Consider the following 12559-nt stretch of genomic DNA (forward strand, 5'->3'; position numbering starts at 1 on the left):
GTCTGGCTTTTTTTTCTAAGCCGATTCCCAATGACTTTAAATGTCTGGAGACATTGTCTACAAAGCAAATTGAGTTTGGGTTGTGTCACGGAACATGATGGCGTTCTATGAATGAATATTATTAATAGGTTTTTAGAACAGGAAATTCTGGGATACAGCTTATTGCTGTGCATACTCATCCCTCCATAATTGAGCTTACATAAATCTGCCCCAGTCTCTGAGCCCCGACACGGAAGGGAAAGATGGAACCTGGAAGACAAATGCTCCACAGCTAGATGGAAAAATCTGCTCTGGGCTGGCTCCAGTCCAGGGAATGCAACTATTCCCTCCATCCAATTCACAGAAAAGCTTACAGAATTTCAAGGCAGTCGAATTAAAACCTGCAGAATAATGAATGAAATGTGGTTTCAGGCCTGGAACCCAGTACAAATCGCTAGCGTTTTTAAAGAGGAAGTTCAGCGTAAACAAACATACTGTCATTAAAGAGACTCGGAAGCGAGAATAAATCTCGCTTCAGAGCTCATAGATAGCAGGGGCATGTGTGCCCCTGCTAAACCGCCGCTATCGCGCCGCTAAACGGGGGTCCCTTCACCCCCAAACCCACCCCCGCAATAGTTGGTCGTAGACTTGGTCGCTCCTGGAGGCAGGGCTAACGGCTGCAGCCCTGCCTCCAGTCGCGTCTATCAGCGGCGCATCGCCGCCTCTCCCCCGCCCCTCTCAGTGAAGGAAGACTGAGAGGGGCGGGGGAGAGGCGGAGATACGCGCTGACAGACGCGCGTGGGGCAGGGCTGCGGCAGTTAGCCCTGCCCCAACCAGGAAGCGCTCCCCCGCTGCACCGAGGGGATTTGGGGGTGAAGGGACCCCCGTTAAGCCGCGGGATAGCGGCGTTTTAGCAGGGGCACACATGCCCCTGCTATCTATGAGGTCTGAAGCGAGATTTATTCTCGCTTCAGACTCTTTAAGTTACATTAGTTATGCTAATTAAAATAGATAGGTAATATAATCTCTTACCCATCGTGTTTTAAAAGAACAGGCAAAGGTTTGTGATTACATGAGGGCAGCCATCTTTTTGGCTGAAAGGAGGTGACAGGGAGCATGAGACACAGTTCTGACTGTCCTGTGTCCTGAGCACCCCTCCCAGCTGCATGCGCTAAGCAACAACAACAACAACATCAGAAATCCCATCATGCTTTGCACTGTATAAGGGGAAAAATGCCCGGGCAGTTTTCTTTGATGGGGCGGAGCTAAGCTTCTGTCCAGCCAAAAATGAGGCTTGGATAAGAAAAACAAAGTTCTGATGCTGTGAAACTGTTAAAGAAACACCAAACCTTTTCAGGGCTGTTGAGTAGATTTTTAGTCTGGAGGTAAGCTTTTTGCCAGCGATTGTGTAGCTATTTTAATTCTGATTGGTCCTTTCAATGTATCATCATTTTTTTTTACAGTTTACAGTAATTTAAACTCGCACTCAAATCATATGTGTAGCGATTCATGAGCGATTTGCCAGCGCTTCAATACTTTGCATTGAAGCGCAAATGCTCCCAAAATGCTGCATGTTCTACGATTGTGATTTTGCTAATCGCAATCGTTACTGTGGAATTCGATACATTTATTTACATTGGCAGAGCGTTTAGGGAAATCGCTAGCGATCTAAAGCACTCCCTAAATGCTCAAAAAATATCGCTCTAGTGGGTTCCAGGCCTCAGACTGCCGGCACAGGTGGTGGAATCCTAAGTGAAGGGAGAAAGAGACTCTCCTCCAGCTAAGGGCAGGTCAATTGACCTAGAACCCTCTACAAGTCGCAAATGTCAATCGCTAGCGTTTTGAATTACGGTATGTAAGCGATTTCATGAGCCTTTTCCGGTGATTTTGGTATTGATTTTAAAAAGTGTAAGCTTTTTGCCAGCGATTGTGCTTTGGGATTAGCGTTTTCAATTCTGATTGGTCGGTTCAAATTATTATTACAGTTTGCAGTAATTCAAAATCACACACAAATTGCTATGTTAGTGATTCATGAGAGATTTCCCATTGCTTCATTACTTTACATAGGAGCGCAAATGCTCCCAAAATGCTGCATATCCCACGATTGCGATTCCTCTAAATCGCAATCCCTCCAGTGGGTTTCTCTCCATTCATTTACATGGGCAAAGCATTTAGGGAAATCGCTAGCGATTAAAAGCAATACCTAAACACTTAAAAAAATGCTCTAGTGGGTTCCAGGCCAAATACACAGATGAAAAAGGTAGTAGTGGGATCTCAGATGAGAGGAGGAATATGAGGTTATTTTCAAGCTGGGAGAAGGTCCAGAGGAAGACACAGGTGGGAATGGTGGAGTTCAATCTCAAGTGATTGGAGCAGGAAGCTCTTTGCAGACAGAGGACAGGTTGGGTGGAAGATGCAGATTGGAGTAGTGGAGTGGACTATCAAGTGATAAAAACAGAAGTATGCTTAAAAACAAGAAGAGAATCGAGAGCCCAATATGGTGCAGTATTGTCAGGTAAAATGAAGAGTTCAATACAATTTTATGTATATATATATATACTCACAAACACGGGTTACCCATAGGCAACCACTTTAAATGCAGGTGGGGAGCATTAGGACCTGACCCCACTCAGGTTAAGAAGTCGCTCTCTGTAGATAGTAGATGGGGATGCCCCCCTCCACCCAGGGTGGACTAGAAGATCAGCAAAAACTCGGTATACAGAGTATACAGAGCGCCTCAAACTTATTGCTTGACCCACTGAGTTGTGCTCCCATTTTTGCTTGAGGAAGCGGGGTCACGCCTGCGAAACGCGTTGCATTTGTGGAGTTGAATAAATTACTTGACAATTCTATTTTATTAAGACTCAAGTGAGTTTTCTTTTTTTGTAAGAGGGAGGTGAGTCCACCTTAACATCCCCCTCTCCTTTTAAGCAGTTTTTAAACGTTTTACTCTACTCTGGCGCCTCTGTATACCGAGTTTTTGCTGATAAAAACAGAAGGTTCCCCCTCAGGTGAGGACTGGTTGAGTGGAAAATGCAGATTGGACTGGCAAAATAGTGGTAGATTCTCATATGAAAGGAAAGGAGGTTCTCCTCAGGTGAGGAAAGGTCAAAAGATGCAGATGGGACTGGTGGAGGAGTGGAGTCTCAGGTAAGAAGAGCTGAAGGCTCCTCTCAGGTGAGGACTGGTCGAGAGAAAGACGCAGATGGGAATGGTGGAGTAGTGGTGGAATCTCTAGTGAGAGGAGAAGGAGGTTCTCCTCAGGTAAGGTCAGGTCAAGAGATGCAGATGGGACTGGTGGAGGAGTGGATTGGGGTCTCAGATTAGAAGAGCGGAAGGCTCCCCTCAGGTGAGGACTGGTCGTGAGAAAGACACAGATGGGAAAAGTGGAGTAGTAATGGAATCTCTGGTGAGAGGAAAATGAGGTTCTCCTCAGGTGAGGACAGGTCAAAAGATGCAGATCGGTGGAGGAGTGGAGTCTCAGGTAAGAAGAGCAGAAGGCTCCCCTCAGGTGAGGACTGGTCGACAGAAAGACACAGATGGGAATAGTGGTGGAATCTTGGGTGTGTTGATTTCCCTCAGGCTGAATGCAGGCCAGGAAGAAGAAGTCTGAGAAGATGTTGTAGAAGTGAGGTCTACGTGGGAAGGAAGACACAGATGGCAGTGGTGGAATCCCACATAAAAGGAGGAATAGGTTCTTCTCCAGCAAGGATAGGTCAGGCGATCTCAGGTGAGAGTAACAAGATTCTCCTCAGGCTAAGATAAGGTCAGGAGGAAGACTCTGAGAAGTTTTGGTAGGAGGAGTGAGACTCAAAGTGGGTGGGAGAAATGGGGCTCTGGTTGAAGAGGTCACAGATAGGGCTGTTGGAGTACAGTAGTGGTGAAATCCAAGGTAGGAGATTCCCCTAAGGCTGAAAACAGGTCAGAAATGAACTTGATGTTTCTGAAGTTGTCGTAGGAGGAGTGAGTTGAGGAGAAGGACACAGATGGGAATGGGGAAGTAGCGGTGGAATCTCAGAAGGTTCTCCCAAGGCTGAGGGCAGGTCAGGAGGAAAAAATCTAAAAAATTGTTGCAAGAGGATTGAGGTTCGGGTTAGGGAGGAGGACACAGCAGTGGTGGATCTCAGGTGAGAGGAGCAGGAGGTTCTCCCCAGGCTGAGGGCTGGTCTGGAGAAAGAGTCTGAGAAGTTGTGGTGGAAGAGTAAGGCTTGGGTTGGGGAGGAGGAGGACACAGTACAGTAGTGGTGGAATATCTGGTGAGAGGAGCAGGATATTCTTCACTGGCTGAGGGCAGGTCTGGAGGAAGAGTCTGAGAAGTTGTGGTGGGAGGGGTGAGGACACAGTAGTGGTGGATCTCAGGTGAGAGGAGCAGGAGGCTCTCCCCAGGCTGAGGGCAGGTCTGGAGGAAGAGCCTGAGAAGTTGTGGTGGGAGGCGTGAGGACACAGTAGTGGTGGAATCACAGGTGAGAGGAGCAGGAGGTTCTCCCCAGGCTGAGGGCAGGTCTGGAGGAAGAGCCTGAGAAGTTGTGGTGGGAGGCGTGAGGACACAGTAGTGGTGGAATCACAGGTGAGAGGAGCAGGAGGTTCTCCCCAGGCTGAGGGTATGTCTGGAGAAAGAGTGAGACGTTGTGGTGGGAGGGGTGAGGACACGGTAGTAGTGGATCTCAGGTGAGAGGAGTAGGAGGCTCTCCCCAGGCTGAGGGCAGGTCTGGAGGAAGAGTCTGAGAAGTTGTGGTGGGAGGGGTGAGGGCACAGCAGTGGTGGATCACAGGTGAGAGGGGCAGGAGGTCCTCCCCAGGCTGAGAGCAGGTCTGGAGGAAGAATCTGAGAAGTTGTGGCGGGAGGGGTGAGGACACAGCAGTGGTGGATCTCAGGTGAGAGGAGCAGGAGGCTCTCCCCAGGCTGAGGGCAGGTCGAGAGGAAGAGTCTGAGAAGTTGTGGTGGGAGAGTACACAGTACAGTAGTGGTAGAATCTCAGGTTAGAGGAGCAGGAGGTTCTCCCCAGGCTGAAGGCAGGTCAGGAGGAGTCTGAGAAGTTGTGGTGGGAGGGGTGAGGCTTGGGTTGGGGGCGAGGACACAGTAGTGGTGGAGCTCAGGTGAGAGGAGCAGGAGGTTCTCCCCAGGCTGAGGGCAGGTCAGGAGGAGTCTGAGAAGTTGTGGTGGGAGGGGTGAGGCTCGGGTTGGGGAGGAGAAGGAGGACAAAGTAGTGGTGGATCTCAGGTGAGAGGAGCAGGAGGTTCTCCCCAGGCTGAGGACAGGTCAGGAGGAAGAGTCTGAGAAGTTGTGGTGGGACGGGTGAGGACACCATAGTGGTGGATCTCAGGTAAGAGGAGCAAGAGGTTCTCCCCAGGCTGAGGGCAGGTCTGGAGGAAGTCTGAGAAGTTGTGGTGGGAGGGAGGAGGACACAACAGTGGTGGATCTCAGGTGAGAGGAGCAGGAGGTTGTGGTGGGAGGGTTGAGGCTGGGTTTGGGAGGAGGACACAGTAGTGGTGGATCTCCATTTAACAGCCCCCCCTAGTGTTTCCACCCCTCCCTTTAGATTGTAAGCCTCTGGCAGGGTCCTCCACTCCCTAGTGTAATCTACAGGATCATGTGCTCCTGTCCTATGACAGCCTGTACTTGTATTACTGGGCCTACCTAACCAGCCCATATTGCATGATCATGTATTTTGTACAATTTGTATGTATAACTTTGGGTACTTATCCGTTAGCCGGGCGCATCCGGCAGGTGGCGCTAATTACTATTCCCCCTCCAGGCCGACGTGGATAGTAGGGAAATATGTAACTCTGGTGGAGTTTTGTCGCCACCTAGAGGATGCGCCCGGCTAACGGATAAGTACCTAACTTTATTCTATGTGTATAACCCTATGTATGTCATCCTTGTATCATTGTATATATTTATTGTCCAGCGCTGCGTAATATGTTGGCGCTTTATAAATAAATACAATAAATAATAATAATCTCAGGTGAGAGGAGCAGGAGGCTCTCCCCAGGCTGAGGGCAGGTCTGGAGGAAGAGTCTGAGAAGTTGTGGTGGGAGGGAGGAGGACACAGTAGTGGTGGATCACAGGTGAGAGGAGCAGGAGGCTCTCCCCAGGCTGAGGGCAGGTCTGGAGGAAGAGTCTGAGAAGTTGTGGTGGGAGGTGTGAGGGCACAGCAGTGGTGGACCTCAGGTGAGAGGAGCAGCCGGTTCTCCCCAGGCTGAGGGCAGGTCTGGAGGAAGAGTCTGAGAAGTTGTGGTGGGAGGGGTGAGGCTTGGGTTGGGGAGGAGGAGGACACAGTACAGTAGTGGTGGAATCTCAGGTTAGAGGAGCAGGAGGTTCTCCCCAGGCTGAGGGCAGGTCTGGAGGAAGTTTGAGAAGTTGTGGTGGGAGGGGTGAGGACACAGTAGTGGTGGATCTCAGGTGAGAGGAGCAGCCGGTTCTCCCCAGGCTGAGGGCAGGTCTGGAGGAAGTCTGAGAAGTTGTGGTGGGAGGGAGAAGGACACAGTAGTGGTGGATCTCAGGTGAGAGGAGCAGGAGGTTCTCCCCAGGCTGATGGCAGGTCTGGAGGAAGAGTCTGAGAAGTTGTGGTGGGAGGGGTGAGGTTCGGGTTGGGGAGGAGGACACAGTAGTGGTGGATCTCAGGTGAGAGGAGCAGCCGGTTCTCCCCAGGCTGAGGGCAGGTCTGGAGGAAGAGTCTGAGAAGTTGTGGTGGGAGGGGTGAGGGCACAGCAGTGGTGGATCTCAGGTGAGAGGGGCAGGAGGTTCTCCCCAGCCTGAGGGCAGGTCTGGAGGAAGTCTGAGAAGTTGTGGTGGGAGGGAGGAGGACACAGTAGTGGTGGATCTCAGGTGAGAGGAGCAGGAGGTTCTCCCCAGGCTGAGGGCAGGTCTGGAGGAAGTCTGAGAAGTTGTGGTGGAAGGGGTGAGGACACCGTAGTGGTGGATCTCAGGTGAGAGGAGCAGCCGGTTCTCCCCAGGCTGAGGGCAGGTCTGGAGGAAGTCTGAGAAGTTGTGGTGGGAGGGAGGAGGACACAACAGTGGTGGATCTCAGGTGAGAGGAGCAGGAGGTTCTCCCCAGGCTGATGGCAGGTCTGGAGGAAGAGTCTGAGAAGTTGTGGTGGGAGGGGTGAGGCTTGGGTTGGGGAGGAGGAGGACACAGTACAGTAGTGGTGGAATCTCAGGTGAGAGGAGCAGGAGGTTCTCCCCAGGCTGAGGGCAGGTCTGGAGGAAGTCTGAGAAGTTGTGGTGGGAGGGGTGAGGACACAGTAGTGGTGGATCTCAGGTGAGAGGAGCAGCCGGTTCTCCCCAGGCTGAGGGCAGGTCTGGAGGAAGTCTGAGAAGTTGTGGTGGGAGGGAGGAGGACACAGCAGTGGTGGATCTCAGGTGAGAGGAGCAGGAGGTTCTCCCCAGGCTGATGGCAGGTCTGGAGGAAGTCTGAGAAGTTGTGGTGGGAGGGGTGAGGCTTGGGTTGGGGAGGAGGAGGACACAGTACAGTAGTGGTGGAATCTCAGGTTAGAGGAGCAGGAGGTTCTCCCCAGGCTGAGGGCAGGTCTGGAGGAAGTCTGAGAAGTTGTGGTGGGAGGGGTGAGGACACAGTAGTGGTGGATCTCAGGTGAGAGGAGCAGCCGGTTCTCCCCAGGCTGAGGGCAGGTCTGGAGGAAGTCTGAGAAGTTGTGGTGGGAGGGGTGAGGACACAGTAGTGGTGGATCTCAGGTGAGAGAAGCAGGAGGTTCTCCCCAGGCTGAGGGCAGGTCTGGAGGAAGAGTCTGAGAAGTTGTGGTGGGAGGGGTGAGGGCACAATAGTGGTGGATCTCAGGTGAGAGGAGCAGGAGGTTCTCCCCAGGCTGAGGGCAGGTCTGGAGGAAGTCTGAGAAGTTGTGGTGGGAGGGGTGAGGCTTGGGTTGGGGAGGAGGAGGACACAGTACAGTAGTGGTGGAATCTCAGGTTAGAGGAGCAGGAGGTTTTCCCCAGGCTGAGGGCAGGTCTGGAGGAAGTCTGAGAAGTTGTGGCGGGAGGGGTGAGGACTCAGTAGTGGTGGATCTCAGGTGAGAGGAGCAGGAGGTTCTCCCCAGGCTGAGGGCAGGTCTGGAGGAAGTCTGAGAAGTTGTGGTGGGAGGGGTGAGGACACAGTAGTGGTGGATCTCAGGTGAGAGGAGCAGCCGGTTCTCCCCAGGCTGAGGGCAGGTCTGGAGGAAGTCTGAGAAGTTGTGGTGGGAGGGAGGAGGACACAGCAGTGGTGGATCTCAGGTGAGAGGAGCAGGAGGTTCTCCCCAGGCTGAGGGCAGGTCAGGAGGAGTCTGAGAAGTTGTGGTGGGAGGGGTGAGGCTCGGGTTGGGGAGGAGGAGGACACAGTACAGTAGTGGTGGAATCTCAGGTTAGAGGAGCAGGAGGTTTTCCCCAGGCTGAGGGCAGGTCTGGAGGAAGTCTGAGAAGTTGTGGCGGGAGGGGTGAGGACTCAGTAGTGGTGGATCTCAGGTGAGAGGAGCAGGAGGTTCTCCCCAGGCTGAGGGCAGGTCAGGAGGAGTCTGAGAAGTTGTGGTGGGAGGGGTGAGGACACAGCAGTGGTGGATCTCAGGTGAGAGGAGCAGGAGGTTTTCCCCAGGCTGAGGGCAGGTCAGGAGGAGTCTGAGAAGTTGTGGTGGGAGGGGTGAGGCTCGGGTTGGGGAGGAGGAGGACACACTGTAACCAGCAGAGCTCGGAGAAGGATACTTTACAACAAGCAGGAGAAAAGCGGGGAAGTTTCGGTGGACTTGGAGGACAGATCGGGGGAGCAGCGGCCGCTGCAGGGAGGAGATCGGCCGAGAGGTGCGAGAAATTCATCATCCTCCTCCGGAGAGGCGGCCGGGGAGGAGCAAGAGGGCCGGGCCGGGCAGGGAGGGGAGCAGCTCAGCCTCTCTCAGGGCGGAATAAGGAAGCGGAGGAGCAGCGGGGGAGCCCGGCGGCCACCGGACATCTGCAGCCCATCCAGCCTCGCCCAGGTGAGCAGAAGTCTCCGAAGTTTGTAGAAAGTTTTATTATGTGGAGGGGGGAGTGTCTGGTGGGGGGAGGAGGGGGCTGCACTGCTACAAGTGACAATGACAACAGTGACATGTCAGATCTGGCAGGAGGATGCGACCCCAGAGAGGATCAGAATGACTGAGAAGGGGGAGGGATGGGGGTGCCTGGGGGGCTCAGATAGGTGGTCTGCAACCTCCAATCCAAAACTTACTTTTTAGTAAAAAGAAGGTGCCCAAAACATAAGAGGACACCCCCAGAGATCAGCCTGAAAGACTAATATTGCAGTGAGCGATTATAACCCTTTATTATTGTGTTTGGGAAGGTTCTCGGGGATTCACTGATTGTATAGCCCAAGCTTCAGATGCATACATGACCGATAACAGTAGAGATCCAATCGTATTGGGAAATGGTGCAACATTTGGGTGCCTCGTTATCGGTAATAGTACCGTATTGTCCGCAGGTGCACCGATTGGTTGGCGGAGTATCCAGTGAAATCTGGCACCAAAAGGTATCAGTGTTTGCGTTCAAAGTGATGTAGACCGTTTTATACCACTGATAATGTTTCAATTGATGCGGCCAATAGGTTAGTGAAGAAACGTTTATAAGGCTACAAAAAGAAAACCTCTGTTTTAAAACACTTTATTTTCCTAATGCTTAGTACACACAATGCAATTTTCCATCCAATTGACGGAAAGTTGTACCGTGTGTACATGTCCAAGCTGCTCCTGATTAATGGGATCAATTTTCCTAGGATAACTTTACAAAATTGTTCCCGTTATCGATAGCAACCGAATCGGACATGATGGAAATAATCGTACAATTCCCATTGATCGGATGGAAAATTGTATTGTGTGTAAAGCATAAGATAACACTTTTGTTACTGGTACCCAGTGTGTAATAATGTGACAGAGTATGGGCAGGCTGGCATCACACTGTAGATGGGGGACTGTGGGGCAGTGTATGGGCAGGCTGGCATCACACTGTAGATGGGGGACTGTGGGGCAGTGTATGGGCAGGCTGGCATCACACTGTAGATGGAGACTGTGGGGCAGTGTATGGGCAGGCTGGCCTCACACTGTAGATGGGGGACTGTGTGACAGTGTATGGGCAGGCTGGCATCACACTGTAGATGGGGACTGTGGGGCAGTGTATGGGCAGGCTGGCATCACACTGTAGATGGGGGACTGTGTGACAGTGTATGGGCAGGCTGACATCACACTGTAGATGGGGGTGTGTGACAGTGTATGGGCAGGCTGGCCTCACACTGTAGATGGGGGACTGTGGGGCAGTGTATGGGCAGGCTGGCATCACACTGTAGATGGGGGACTGTGTGACAGAGTATGGGCAGGCTGGCATCACACTGTAGATGGGGACTGTGTGACAGAGTATGGGCAGGCTGGCATCACACTGTAGATGGGGGACTGTGTGACAGAGTATGGGCAGGCTGGCATCACACTGTAGATGGGGGACTGTGTGACAGTGTATGGGCAGGCTGGCATCACACTGTAGATGGGGGACTGTGTGACAGTGTATGGGCAGGCTGGCATCACACTGTAGATGGGGGACTGTGTGACAGAGTATGGGCAGGCTGGCATCACACTGTAGATGGGGGACTGTGTGACAGTGTATGGGCAGGCTGGCATCACACTGTAGATGGGGGACTGTGTGACAGTGTATGGGCAGGCTGGTATCACACTGTAGATGGGGGGACTGTGTGACAGTGTATGGGCAGGCTGGCATCACACTGTAGACATTGATATTTAAAAAGTTTAGACCCTTAGGTAAATAATTACATTTTTTTTTTTATTGTAATGTTTTTTTTTGTTTTTTTTATTTTTTATATTAAACATTTTATTTGGGTAGTTTTGGGAGGGTGGGATGTAAACAAGTGATTTATAATGTAAATGTGTGTTTGAATTTTATTTTTTTTACTTTTAGTTGTAGTTTTACTTTTTGGCCACAAGATGGCGGCCATGCGTTTAGAGCGACGCATGGGGTACGTTACAGCCAGAAAAAGCGAAGCTTCCGAGAGAAGCTGTCGCTTTTTCAGCGGGGGAGAGGAATCTGTGATCGGGCACCATAGCCAGATTCACTGATTTCCTGGCTAACGGACCGCCGGCCAGGAGCGCGCGCGCGATCGGCCACGGCAGCGCGCATGGTTCCTGGACGTAGTTAGGTTAAAGGACCCCTATTGCGAAAAATCAATAGCATTTCCTGAACAGCGGTTGGTAAGTGTCAAAATAGTTTACAAGTGAGTCACCCCTCACAGAGCGGGAAACGTGGAAGACAAGGCGGAGAGGCACCCAAGAAAAGAATCATTAAAATATTACATTTATTAGGTGGCTTTCCTCATGGACGTCAACACTTGCGGTACTGATAAGAAAAAAGATTAGCACAAGGCAACGCGTTTCGTGCCCTCATATGTCCCACTTCATCAGGCCAAACAATCTGTGCCCGGTGTACTTCAACAGTAAACATCGAGTGAGATGCCTTTTACTAAGTGTTGTTGTCCATGAGATAAGCCACTTCATTAATTTAATATTTTAATCATTCTATACCTGGGCGCCTCTCCACCTTGTCATGCTAGTAATTCTGGCTTGCTTGAAAATGTAATGCAAATTGTATGCAGCATAAAACTGGAGTTCAGGATACTTTTGATTGGCCCCATTCTAAACTGTATACAATTTACATGAAACCTGCTTTCAGGCTGGGATTCTTAACATTTCTCTTCTCCACATCCTCCAATCGAGCAGCAAGTCTGTGGCATTCCTTCCTAAACCGTCACCCGACGTCATCACTGATGATCATTTTGTGTGATGGTCTTTGAGAGTATAGGTGGCCATACACTTACAGATTTGCAGCAAATTCGCCCATCAGATAGATTTGTGTCAGATGCCAGTCAAGTCGAATCTGACAGGAATGTATCTGATGTGTGCCACACACTAGGAACAGACTTCCAATAGATTTCAGAATGAAATCTATTGGAAATGGATCTAAATGCATTATTGAACCATTAAGGGGCCCATTTCAGGCATCGATCGATTCGATAGAATCAATCGGAAATCGATTTTATTGAATCAGCCGATCGATTGATTTGCAGTCAATTTTGATCGATTTGATCTGACTGAATGGAAAATCTAGGTCGATCTGCTGCTGGCAGCAGATCGATGGCTCATAGAATTGCATTGGTTCTAATGGTCCAATAATGCATTTAGATCGATTTCCAATAATTTTATTCTGAAATCTATTGGCAGTCTGTTCCTAGTGTGTGACACACATCAGATAGATTCCTGACAGATATGACCTGACAGGCATCTGACAGAAATCTATCTGATGGTTGAATCTACTGCAAATCTATAAGTGTATGGCCACCTTTAGATCCAATGCAACTCAATGGGCCATGGCTGCCAGCAGCAGATCGACCTAGATTTTCCATCCAGTCAGATAGATCAAATCGGCCACAAATCAATCGATCGGCTGATTTAAAAGAATCGATTGCCAATCGATTCAATAGAATCGATGGATGGCAGAAATCGACCAGTGTATGGCCTCCTTATGTGCAGTTTTAGTGATCTGTGAAGGTGAAAGATACAAAGTAGGTGTG

At 50.7% G+C, this 12559-nt stretch overlaps 1 protein-coding gene across 2 annotated transcripts in view; it reads left to right on the top strand.

Moving 5' to 3' along the window:
* Positions 1 to 8600: 8600 nt before the first annotated feature.
* PRKCD (protein kinase C delta) overlaps positions 8601 to 12559 on the top strand; it is a 119310-nt gene continuing 115351 nt past the window's right edge. For both annotated transcript variants that reach the window (XM_068251974.1, XM_068251975.1), the window contains exon 1: positions 8601 to 8936. The gene's annotated coding sequence lies outside the window, so the exon portion shown is untranslated. The remainder of the gene's footprint in view (positions 8937 to 12559) is intronic.

The sequence above is a fragment of the Hyperolius riggenbachi genome, chromosome 9 (assembly GCF_040937935.1).
Source record: "Hyperolius riggenbachi isolate aHypRig1 chromosome 9, aHypRig1.pri, whole genome shotgun sequence".
NCBI lineage: Eukaryota > Metazoa > Chordata > Amphibia > Anura > Hyperoliidae > Hyperolius > Hyperolius riggenbachi.